The sequence below is a fragment of the Perissodus microlepis genome, chromosome 5 (assembly GCF_051167445.1).
Source record: "Perissodus microlepis isolate ML-2025 ecotype Zambia chromosome 5, ASM5116744v1, whole genome shotgun sequence".
NCBI lineage: Eukaryota > Metazoa > Chordata > Actinopteri > Cichliformes > Cichlidae > Perissodus > Perissodus microlepis.
In genome coordinates this window covers 32,172,516-32,184,290 of record NC_140465.1, presented here as the reverse complement: position 1 = coordinate 32,184,290, position 11,775 = coordinate 32,172,516, and the positions used below count along the sequence as shown (strand labels likewise).

Below are 11,775 nucleotides of genomic sequence, written 5' to 3'. Positions count from 1 at the left end.
GGAAGGGGTTCCAACTTCAATGCTCATGTGAGAAACTGGCTGCCTGATCTAAACCACAGTGGTGTTTTGTTATTGGACTTTGTGCTTGTGGTGAACTGGTTATAACAAACCATGTTCAAAGATATATGGCTCATAACTGTTTTCATCAGGTTCTTATAAACCAAAGTGATATCTGTGTCTGAGTCCTCAGCACAAATACAAACACTTTTTCAATGTGTGCTGGACTCCACCAGGGTTCCCTGTCATCAGTCCTGTTTTTTGATTTTCATGGACAGGATTTCAAGGCATAACCATGGTGAAGAAGATGTCCGCTTTGGGAACCTCCAAATGACATCTCTGCTTTTTGCAGGTGATGTGGTTCTGTTGGCTTTATCAGAGTGTGACCTTCAGCATGCACAGGAGCAGTTTGCAGCCAAGTGTGAAAGGGCTTGGATAAGAGTCAGCACATCCATTCTCCACCATTCCACCATTCTCTGCTGGAGAATGGTGGAATGCTCCCTCTGGATTGGGGGAAACAGTATCTTGAGATCTTATTAATCAGTAATGGGAATCTGTACCGTGAGTTGAACTCGCAGATTGGTGCAGGATCAGCAGTAATGCGTTGTAACCGTGTGTTGTGGTGAAGAGAGAGAGGTGAGCTGAAATATAAAGCTTTCAGTTTACCAGTCTATGTTCCAACCCAGAAATTTGGGTAATCGCCAAAAGGGAAAGGTTGTGAATACAAGCGGCCTAGATAAGCTTCCTCCATAGGGTAGCTGAGTTCAGGCTTCGAGCTAAGGTGAGGAGCTCAGGCATCTGAAGAGAGAGTACAGCAACTGTCTCTGTGCATGGAAAGGAACTAAACGGGAGGTTTCCCATGGAGGTGTTCTGGGTATGCTCAAGTGGCAGATGACCAGAAACGCATGGGTTCTTGCTGCCTTGTAATTATATATAGCATACAGTTGTAAAACTTGAAAATATAAATGAGTCATAGATACTAAACAATAAAGCTTTTCTTTACTGATATAACATTATTAATAGAGTGTATGGTTTATTTGAAAGCTTGATATTCTGACACCATTGAGAAAGAGGGTGAATGGTACATGTAAAGACAACTAACATCAGTCCACATAAGCATTCAGAAAGCATCCCCGTCTAAAGTCAAATAGAAGAATATATGAAGTGAAGCGCTGCCTTAAGAAGAGCTGCCTCTTTCATGCAACGTAATAAATATCAATATAAAAAACAGTGGCAACACCTGCCAACCCGTTCCTTACATTGAGCCACCATGCTTTAATTCTTTGTAGTGAGCAAATGCAAGTGGAAGGTACTGGCTTGAAATTCACATAGTAAAAGACAGATGATGCACTATTGATTTGGGCCTCCAGTTGCTTTTCTCTGATCTTCTCAAAACTGAGAAGAATATGTTTGGCAGGTGTGCTGATTTTAACCTAGGGCCTGTAGCTCACTTCAACATCGCAAAGAAAATGTTCTAGTTCAACTATAGATAGATCTGATAGAATCTCATAGAGCGTAGCTAGAGAGGAGATGCAGAGCAGGTTCCAGGTTGCTTTTAATCCACATTGTATGAGCTTCTGTGGTTTAATTTCTTATGAGACCTCAGGAATTTGCTAATGTTTGAGAATAGCACCCACCCTTTTATTTTACCTCCCAGTGTTACATTGTCTTTGTTGCTTGTGTGTGACAAAACCTCCCCTAACGTATCCACATTAGAATCTCTTATTAACATATGTACTGTATGTACCCTAAAATTAATATTTTGGTAATCTTGGGGTATGTATGTAAACAGTTAGAGCTCCTTTTTGTTAAGCCGAGTGTTCTGTGAGTTTGGTGACTCTTTATATTCATTGCAAGTGTGTTGTTTTAATGTATTTTTATCCAGCATGAAAACTTGCCTGCAGGGATAAATAAAGTTTATTGGATTGAATTAAATTGAATTGAAATGGCCCTGCAATGGCTAGAGAACCTTCAATGAGTCAAAACCGCCCTAATTTGACACACAGCACAGACAAATCTTTATTAAATTAAAAAAAAAGTGATGGAGTTGGTGTGTTATGTTGTGCTGTAAGAAAACAATATTGCTTATTTCTAAAAGTTGGCAAGCTTTGTTTAAAGTTTGGTTAAAAACATCTTCATAGTCCTTGGTGCTTTTGTTCTTCAGATGCAATTTTATTACATTTCTATTTCTTTATGCGTTAGACTTTTTTAAAACACTGTGTCTGCTTGTTGAAGCCTACCCTCTAGCCACCGTCTACTTTATATGTCTTTCCTTGCATCTGTTCTTCTGCTACTGGCTGTGCCTTTACTTGTGCAACTCTTTTTGCGCACCTTTTACTGATGAAAGTTTTGTATAAATTGAATTATAAGAATAGCTAACCACATTCATGATCTGATCTTGGATCGCTAAGGGCTTTCAAATTTTTAACCTGAATCTGTTCTTTAAAGATACTTTACCTGGCTTACAAACGAATATTTTAATTTAAACATCTTCTTAGAGTCACTTTTCAATAAAGAGAATTTGAAATATATGTTTTCAATTTTTAAACATCGCTTCTTACCTTCTTTATCAAGTAGGCTACTGTGGCCACCCAGAGGGAACACACCATGGAGAATAAAAAAAGTCACTACCGTTTGTTACAACTCTATGCTTCCTATACCATTATAAGAGAGAGAGAAAAATTCTGTTTGGTTGAGGGAGGCTGTATGAATTATGTAGTCCATGATGCTGATATGGGATCAGCTTTAAAGCAGCTTTTATCCACATAGTAGGCCTTTTCAAAAAAAGGGACTTGCCCAAGGTGCCGATATGGGATTAATTTTACAGCAACACTCCCATATTCCTCTGTTTGGAAATGAGGAATTGTCCATTGAGCAGATATGGATCCACTTTAAAGCAAGTCTCTCCTACAGTCAGCTGCTCTGAAATGAGGAGTTGTCCATGGTGCTGATTTGGGATTGGGTTTAAAAGCTGCTTTCTCTATACTCCATTTGAAAATGACAAGTTGTCCATGGGGCTGATATGGGGTCTTCTTTGAAGCAGTTCTCCCCTGCAGTCTACTGTTTAAAAAATTAAGTAATAATCCAAATGATTTTGAAGCAGTTTTTAACCAAAGTCTTATGTTTGAATAGAAAGAGGAATTGTCCACTGTGCCGACTTGGGATCAGATTTAAAGCTGCTCTCTCCTACAGTTTTCCATTTGAAAATCATGAATTGTCCATGGGGCTTAATATGAGATCCACTTTGAAGCAGTTCTCTCCTATAGTCTTATTTAAAAAGTTCCTTTCCATTCCTTTCCCTCCCCTGATTTGGGATCAGCTTTTGAAGCTGGTCTCCTGCAGTCGTCCATTAGATAATGAGGAGCTGTCCATGGAACTGTTTTGGAATCACCTCTGAAGCAACTATTTCCCAAAGAAGAAGTTGCTGCATTCATGCACTGCAGTACTACATGAATGCAGCTGCTTCCAGCCGTAAAGAATGATTACACTGACCTGAAAAGTCTTGAAACATTGCAAGTATGTGCAGTAGTCAAACAAAGCTACACTCACTATAGCATGAAACAGCTAACAGATTGCTACTTTCATTTGGCTTCACACCACCATTAAAAACAGTTCCAGTTCCTGCTTCTTTCTTGCTTTCTTTGTTCCTTCTTCAGTACAGTATGCACAGTAGCTCACATTCTTCCTTGGACGACATCTGTGCGCTATTGTTGTTTTAGAAATGATCAAATTAGCTTTAACTAGCTTGTATTGCTTGCTTGACTGAGACTGATCACACATGGGGAGCACAGTTAGTATTTGTGGGGCCTTACACAGTTTTTCACAGCATGATATTTGAAAACAGTGAGCTATCCATTCTGCTCATTTGGGTTCAGCTTTAAAACAGCCATCTCTTACAGTCAGTTAGTCGGGCAGAAAAATAATATCTTTCCTTTAGCCTTCTTAAGGAATTCAGATGGAGTCCATGATGCCGATTTGGCAGCAGCTTACACTGAGCCTGCTCCATATTAGAGCACATACTGATGATATGGCAAGTAGCTCCTCTGTGCTGTACATGAAACACTCACTTTATTAACAATGTAGAGAAAGGTTTTTTTTTTCTTTGCATACATAAATTAGGAACATCAATGCATCTGAGTCTCTTTCTATTGGGAGAAATGACTATTGGTTTTATGACAGTGCAAAAGGAACTGGAAGCACAATTAGAATGCTGCAAACAGATGGTTAAAATACTTATGAGTGGGGAAGGGTGAACTTAGTGCTTTTCTTTGAGTCATTTATCAATGTTTCATAGTCAAGTTCTGGTGGAATATCGGGGTAACACTAATGTTATCTTCTATGGACCTTTTACCTAGATACCCATTAACCTCCTCCTTCTCATTGCTTTTTTCTTATTCCCCGCCAACCCCTTCACTGCCATGTATTGATTGGCTGCTGGTGGTGTCTTACAGTACTATATCTACCGATATTTATGTTTGTAGCTGCTGGTCTCCGGTTCCCATTATGGGCTTGAGCGATAGGCATGGGCAGTGTTTCAACACCTCGCTGCTGAGGAAAAATGTAATATTCAAGAGACCTGTCCTTAGTCAGCACTTCCACCCCAAGAGCTGGCTATGTAAAATGACCAGGGACAGCAAGTATAATGAAGCGCTGTGTAAAGGCTTATAAAAGATTATAAGGGATAAACACTGATTAAACAAAACTTTTAAGGAAATAGCAAATCACGTCAGATTAAGTGGTTAATGGACAAGCATTTATAGAGCACTTTTTGAATGTATGCAAACACATGCATACAAGCATAGAGCACCTATTATATGCATACAGCACCTCTAATGTTCATGCAGATACTCTCACTCCAAATGCCTCCAAATGACCAGCACTTCCTCGTGAACTGCAGTCAGTCCAGCAAATGACAGTTGGTACCATATATGATAGCTACGAAAGTGCCAAAATGCCATGAACATCATCACCAAACATTTGGTTGTGTCAATGAATAAACTTCTAAAAAATCAAGTGGATCAGTACTATGTACCATGGCCAAAAATGACAGACTGCAGTTTCACAGGACTGCTTGTTGGCAATGATTACACCCTACTTCCTAAAGCATTTAAAAACTCATATGAGTCAAAACAATTCTCCACTTGGTTATCATAAAATCCTGAGTCACAATGAATGTAACCTTTCTATCTCTTTTTCTCTCTGCCCCCACTCTGACTCCAGCAACCCCCTCCTCTCTCTTGCTCTCTGAATCTACCTTCCTTTATTTAGCACCTCTCAGAGAACAGCTTCTGCACACTAGCTTTTAAAACCCTTGTTGGTACATCAGCTCCCTAACCTTCCTAACCTTACTCACTGCACCTCAGAGAGATGCCAGCTTGTTGTGATGGTAGGTAATCTGCACCTGTACCCCCCACCCCCAGCCATCCCTCCACCTCTCCCTTTTTGTCTCATGTGCTCTCCCTGTGTCTCATTCTTGTCCCTTACTGCATATTTCACTGGCACACACACACACACACACACTCTGATTAACAGGTGAACCATTTCAAGGGAGCGGGCATACTTGACATTTTCACCTTCTCAAATACCCAAAGAAAATGTATCTGAATACCACCTCGAGATAATGTAACACAGTCCATTGTTCTCAAGCAATTCTTCATTTCCTTTTGTTGTTGTTTTCTACCACTCATGCTGGTCATAAAAATAGTACTGTGTTTCTCTAGGCCTACTGAAGCTGAAAACTATGATGTTTCCATTTGTCTCACTCCCCACACGCAAAATCACAATCTGCTCTTTTCTAAACTTCCCACCAAGGAATAAAGGTGCATTATGGGCTTGAGGAATGCAGAACAACATGGCAAATTTTGATAATAAACCACACAGCAGGCTGCAAAAACTTTTCCCACACAGCAAAAGCCTTTAGTTTGAAAGTCACGACTTTAGTTTTTGCTTCAGCACTCATTGCTGGAACTTACAAGCAAACCCATGCAACTGTCTTATGTCTGTGGACTGGAATTGTAATGGTAGTAATGATGCACAATGTGCAGTGCTCATACCATTTTGTGGTGTTCTTTTTTGGGCAGACAGTCTCCGTCTTTATGACATTCAATATGTTTACATGAATATAGAGGTCAAACGAGCACGCCTTGTTTACTTTATCTTCCAGTGACCCCCGTCGGTCCCCAATTCTTTCTCTCGTCTCCTGTCTCTCTCTCTCTTTCCGTTTCTCTCGTCCGCTTCATTGGTAGGTTCCCTTCATCACCACCAGGGGCTTTCCATACCGCGCCGTTCCGAGAGCGGCTTTGCCTTTGCTCTCTCTGCGCTCATCGGAACAGAGACTCCAGACGCGCAGCGCGGTGGCAGACAGGGCGAGCGGAGCGTCTGTCCCTCTGATTTTCATCTGACAAGGAATCGTTTACCTTTGATTGCAGGAGAAGCGCCAAGCTGAATAACCGTTACCGTGTCCCTCTGCAACTTGTCAAGGCAAAGGCATTTGTTCTCGCCACGCGATAACAAAGGTAGGACTTTGTTTTAATTTAATGAGAAAGTTCACCGTGCGCTGGCACGCTCTTGTAACATACATTTCTGTTGGATTTTGAAAATGCCCTTTGCCTTTTAACTGTAGGAGCAAATACGAGGGAACTGCAGAAATGTACTGTGGATTTTTGTTCTTATAATACTGTGTTTGTGTGCGTGCGCATGTATTGATAGAGGAAATTAGAGCTTTTGCATTTTTTAATAATAAATGTATTTAATTGAAGGTTGAACATCGCCAGCTAACTTGTTGACACTTATCACACATTTAACATTTGTCAAGCACTTGGTAATAAGCGCTGCGCAGGACACAGTCGCGATTTCGATCACATGCAGTGATTTTAATAGTAATCAGACTACTCTTAACGATTGCAAGGTTACGGTAGATCCGAAAACTGTGCCCGAAATTGGTCACTCACTCTGGGACAAAACTGCACCTTCACAATTTCGTCGCATGGATTTGTAGCAACATCTTCACGGTGAAATTGGGGAGCAGTAGTGGACTATACTGTGTGCATAGATTCCGTGGTGAATGGTTGTGGAAAATTCTATTTTTTAATGGTACAAACCGCAACTGACTGTAGTAGTCATAGGAATAGACAGTCTAACTGTGTATATGCACATCAGCCTTGAAGCAACAACACAAAGCCTAACAAAATGAAATAACCTAGAGGTGGGGAGGGGGGCAAAACGACTGCACGCACCTCCTGCACACTGAGATGGGTTTCCGAGGACTGCAGCCACTTGATGCGCCAACAGGATGCATCTGGGGAAGTTGGATGCGTGCCACTGTGCACTAAAGCCATGCTGTTGAATGGATGCTGACTTAAAAGCATTCTAACATCTAACTAACTAAATAAATAAACAAACAAACAAACCACAGCTCTTATCTTAGTAATGTTAGGATGAACATTCACTAAAATGTAGACTAAAATATTTTAGTCTCATTAAACAAAAGTCTCATTCTTGCAAATGTAACATTGTCCCTTTTTTGTATCCTTCCTTTCATTTTCTTTTTTCCTATTACCACCAATTACTTTGGGTTTACTCATTTATATTTGATATTTTAATAACTTTCAGTCTTCATGTGGCTCTAATAGATATTCACAAATCAAATTAGCATCAGCCGCAATTTCTATCTCGTTTGTTTAACACATTCTGCTGGACAAGATCCAAATTTCCTGCAACATGCACATCTCAGCAGTTACTGACTGAGAATTCTGCTCCTCTCCCTCTCAACCTTTCGCTGTGCTTTGTTGCCTTCTTTTAAATTGATTTATTTTGCTCAGCCTTCCAAAATATTTGTCCACATGGCATTTAGATTTGCTTAAATATTATTTGACATTTGTTATTCTCATGAAACAGTCCCTGAAGAGACAGGCAAATGTTAGCTCAATCTAGTGTTTTCTGCTTCCCACAATTTTGGACGTATTATACTGTAAGTACTTCACAACTACAAGATTGATCAGATTCCTTCCATGCCAGCTTAATATTTGTTTTGTAGGAAGGCAGACCCTTCATCTTGGTATCTGGATGAAATACAACCTGTTCCCAACTGGAGGACAAGTGTGTGTGTGTGTGCCTCATATTGCTGAATATGATTTGTGACCGTGGGGTTACAGTACACTTTAAGCTAGGATATTACTCTGTGACCTTGGCTAAGGTTAGAATTGCATAAGTTTACTCCTTAAGGGTGTCTACATTCTTGACTGTATGTATCAGTGTGTTTGGAAATGTGCCTTCACGTATACGTACGTCCGTTCATGTACATGGGGAGTGTGTGTATTTGTGAGACTTCAGACAGGCCTCAGTTTACCATTTATCCACAGCTAATTGGTGTTTGAGAAAGTGAGAGAAATGCCTGTCGTTACAATAGCCAATCGATTACTTTAATTTTCCAATTAGATGCTGATCTGTACAGGAATCTGTCAAAGAGACAGGACCTCTAGGTGAGGGCTGCGACCTTTATTGACCCTGTGTGTGAAAAATTGATTTCAGAGGTTACATTATAGGATGGCAGTCGGTTGGAGTAGAGATCAGCGGAAGTTCAGGGAGATTTATTAAACAGTTAACTATTCAGTCATTACTTTAAACATTAATCAGGGGGCTTACTAGTTTTCTGCCATGTTGGAATAAATTTTCCACTTGCTGCAGCATCTGGAGGTTGTGTGTGTGTTTGTGTGCTTTAATTATTTATTTGTAATTGTGAAATTATTGCTTTATCAACTGAACCTATCTTATGCATGCAGTGACTGTGGGCTTTGTGATTTTGTTTTGTATAAGGTTGTTTAAACAATTTTAAGAGGATCTGATATGCAGGAATACGTGCACCCCCCCACCTTCCTCCCAACCACACACACACACACACACACACACACACACACACACACACAGAGAGAGAGAGAGAATACCAAACATTTTCTTCAAGGAATTTATTTGCTATTCTACTGTCCATTAGAGACACATATCTGCTTTCGTAGACTCCTCATTTATTCAGCTGGTGGTCTAACCAGCATGTACATTACAAGGGCCATGTAGCAGTAACCCAGATGGCAGGATAGGCTGATTGTGATTTATGTACCAAAAGTGAATGCATTACAGTGAGCTTCTGGAGTCAGTGCCAAATCCAGTGTGAAATTTTCACATGTGTTTTTAACACAAACAGTCATAGATGCACAAAATATAAGCTTACTTACATAAAAAGCCTGATGTGTGTGCATCAAGCAATGGCTCAGTTTCTCTGTCTCTCCTTTCTTCAGTCTATGTCTTGCTTTTTATCTCACCCTTTGTCACATACACAAACACGCACGTGAACAAACACACAGCTCCCCTGAAAAATCGTTTCGATGAAGCAGTCCACCATTGTGAGACATTGATTACCGTTTACCAAGCCGGCGCATAAATGTAGTGTTAAAGGAGAGATGGCTTGGATAGATACGAGAAGAGAGGGAGGGAAATGAAAGAGTGCTGGAACTAGAAAGAGAAAAGGGGAGCAAAAGAGGCTGATAGATGGCAGTGATGTGGCACTAAAGATGATATAGACGAGCGTAAACGTGAGTTTGTTGTTTTTTCTTTTCTCTTCATGCCTGACAGAAAAAGTACCGATTAGACCAACTAATTGATTCAGACTTATGATTAGGAACCTAGTTCATAGTGAAAAAAACATATACACAATCTCTGTCTCTCTCTCTATCTAATACCCTCTAATACACACAGACTCATACACAAACACACCCATATACACTATAACACACATATTCACACTCCTCACTGCTCACACCTGCTGTCTTGTTGGCGGTCAGGAACGGTCAGCCCTTAGTCACTTCATTACCCCCTCCGGGCAGGGACTGCATCAACCGTATTACTGCTTGAGCTCTGTGATGGACTCACTAGGTAGAAGGAGACAGAGAGCTTAAGGCCATGGACCGGCTCCATGGTTGATTTTCCAGCGCTGTTTGCAACTGATTTCAAGAAGAGCGTTACAGGCAATACTTTGATCCAGCAATTTTCGAATACTGTGGCTTTTACTCAGGAAACTCAGCTGCTTTTACTTGTGATGAAACAAGTCACTCATACCGTTTTATTTGGTCACTGTTGAGGCTGTTTTGCAGCAAGCTAGTCAACAATGATTCAACAGTGCAGTTTATGCTGTCATCATCATGCCTTATTTTGTGTCCTTCAAGCTAAAAGAAAAAGTATAAAATTTCTGCATAAGCTTGTTTTTGTATAACAAGTAACTCTTGTATAAGAGTTGGATGAGAAGATTGATACTGCTCCCATATCTATATACTCTAAATATAAATCTACAGTCACTGGGCCATATACTTAGCTTAGCATAGTTTGGATTAGCGTAAAGAGTGGACGCATCGGAACGCAGCAAGCCAGGATTAGCAAAAACAAAAGGGACTCAAAATCATTACTAGTTAGTAATAAATTATGTCCCCATTTTTTAAACTGTAAACATGTGAAAATGATATGTTGTTGTGAGGCTAAAATAACTGCTTTTTCTATCAAAAAGCTAAATGCCTCATGTTTAGCTAAGAGCCATAAGAATGATTTAGTATTCCAGTCTAACTCATTTGCAAATAATGTTTATTTTCCTTGCCGTGATTGTCTAATTCTAAGTTTTAATTATTATTTGATCATCTGTTTTTATTTAAACAGATGCTAATTTTGTGTTCCAAAAACAGTATAAACATGCACGTGGAAGTCATGCCCCTATTGTTACTGATAAATTCTGCTAGTTTTGCACAGTTAGACAGACCAAACATTAGCATGTAAACACAAACAAATGCCGAGCAGTTTTTATGTTCATCTGTTGTATCAGATGGATGCTTTTATTGCTTTATATTGGAAAATAAGTTAAAATGCATTGCTATAAATTTTTATAATGTTTTAACTTAAATGTTTATCTCTCTGTGTGTGTGTATCTATATCTATATAATTCCATCTATCTATATAATTATCTATATATCTTTGTAAGTACAATAAGTAAGGGTAAAAATCACACCTGAGCAATGCATGTGACTAGTTTCTCCATACAGGGGGCATCTTAAAGCTGTCATCACCAACAAAGGCCTTTGAGCAAAGAACTAAATAAATGTCAGTAAGCGTGTTCAGTGTTTTTCCCCCGTCTCATTTCTCATTAGTACACATAACATAATTTATAGACATCTATGGTTTGTTTTCTTTGCACGTGCAGTTTGGATGGTTGGTGAGAATTTCATGTCAAGCATCTTTAGAAATATATTTACTTTGAAAATTGGTGATATGATGCAAGAAAAAAAAAATATGTAAGAATTATATACAAGAATTATACAAGCAATGCTCTTCACTGATAAGTTTTGGATGAAGCAGGTTATATCCTGGACAAGTCACCAGTCTACCGCAGGGCAAGTATTCATGCTCACAGCCAATTTAGAATCACCAGTTGACCTAACAAGCTTATCTTTGAACTGTGGGACAGAGCCAGAGTACCCAGAGACAACCCACACAGGCACAGGGAGAGCATGCAAATGCCACACAGAATGGCCTTGGCTGGCTGGCAAGTTTGAGCTCGGTGATAGTACAAACCACTGCATCATTGTGCCAACAAGTACAAGAAATACAACACTCACAATACTGTAATCCCCAAACTTACTTAAAAAAGAGAGAGAGTAGTAAGAAGAGGAGCAAATGGATACTAACAATATTCAGTATCTGATAAAATTGATATAGGTAAAGTCTAAAAACATTTGGAAATACAAA

At 39.6% G+C, this 11,775-nt stretch overlaps 1 protein-coding gene across 2 annotated transcripts in view; it reads left to right on the top strand.

Moving 5' to 3' along the window:
* The first annotated feature begins 6,267 nt into the window (after positions 1-6,267).
* The window catches only part of cdh22 (cadherin 22), a 178,045-nt gene continuing 172,537 nt past the window's right edge, over positions 6,268-11,775 (top strand). For both annotated transcript variants that reach the window (XM_084929425.1, XM_084929423.1), the window contains exon 1: positions 6,268-6,512. The gene's annotated coding sequence lies outside the window, so the exon portion shown is untranslated. The remainder of the gene's footprint in view (positions 6,513-11,775) is intronic.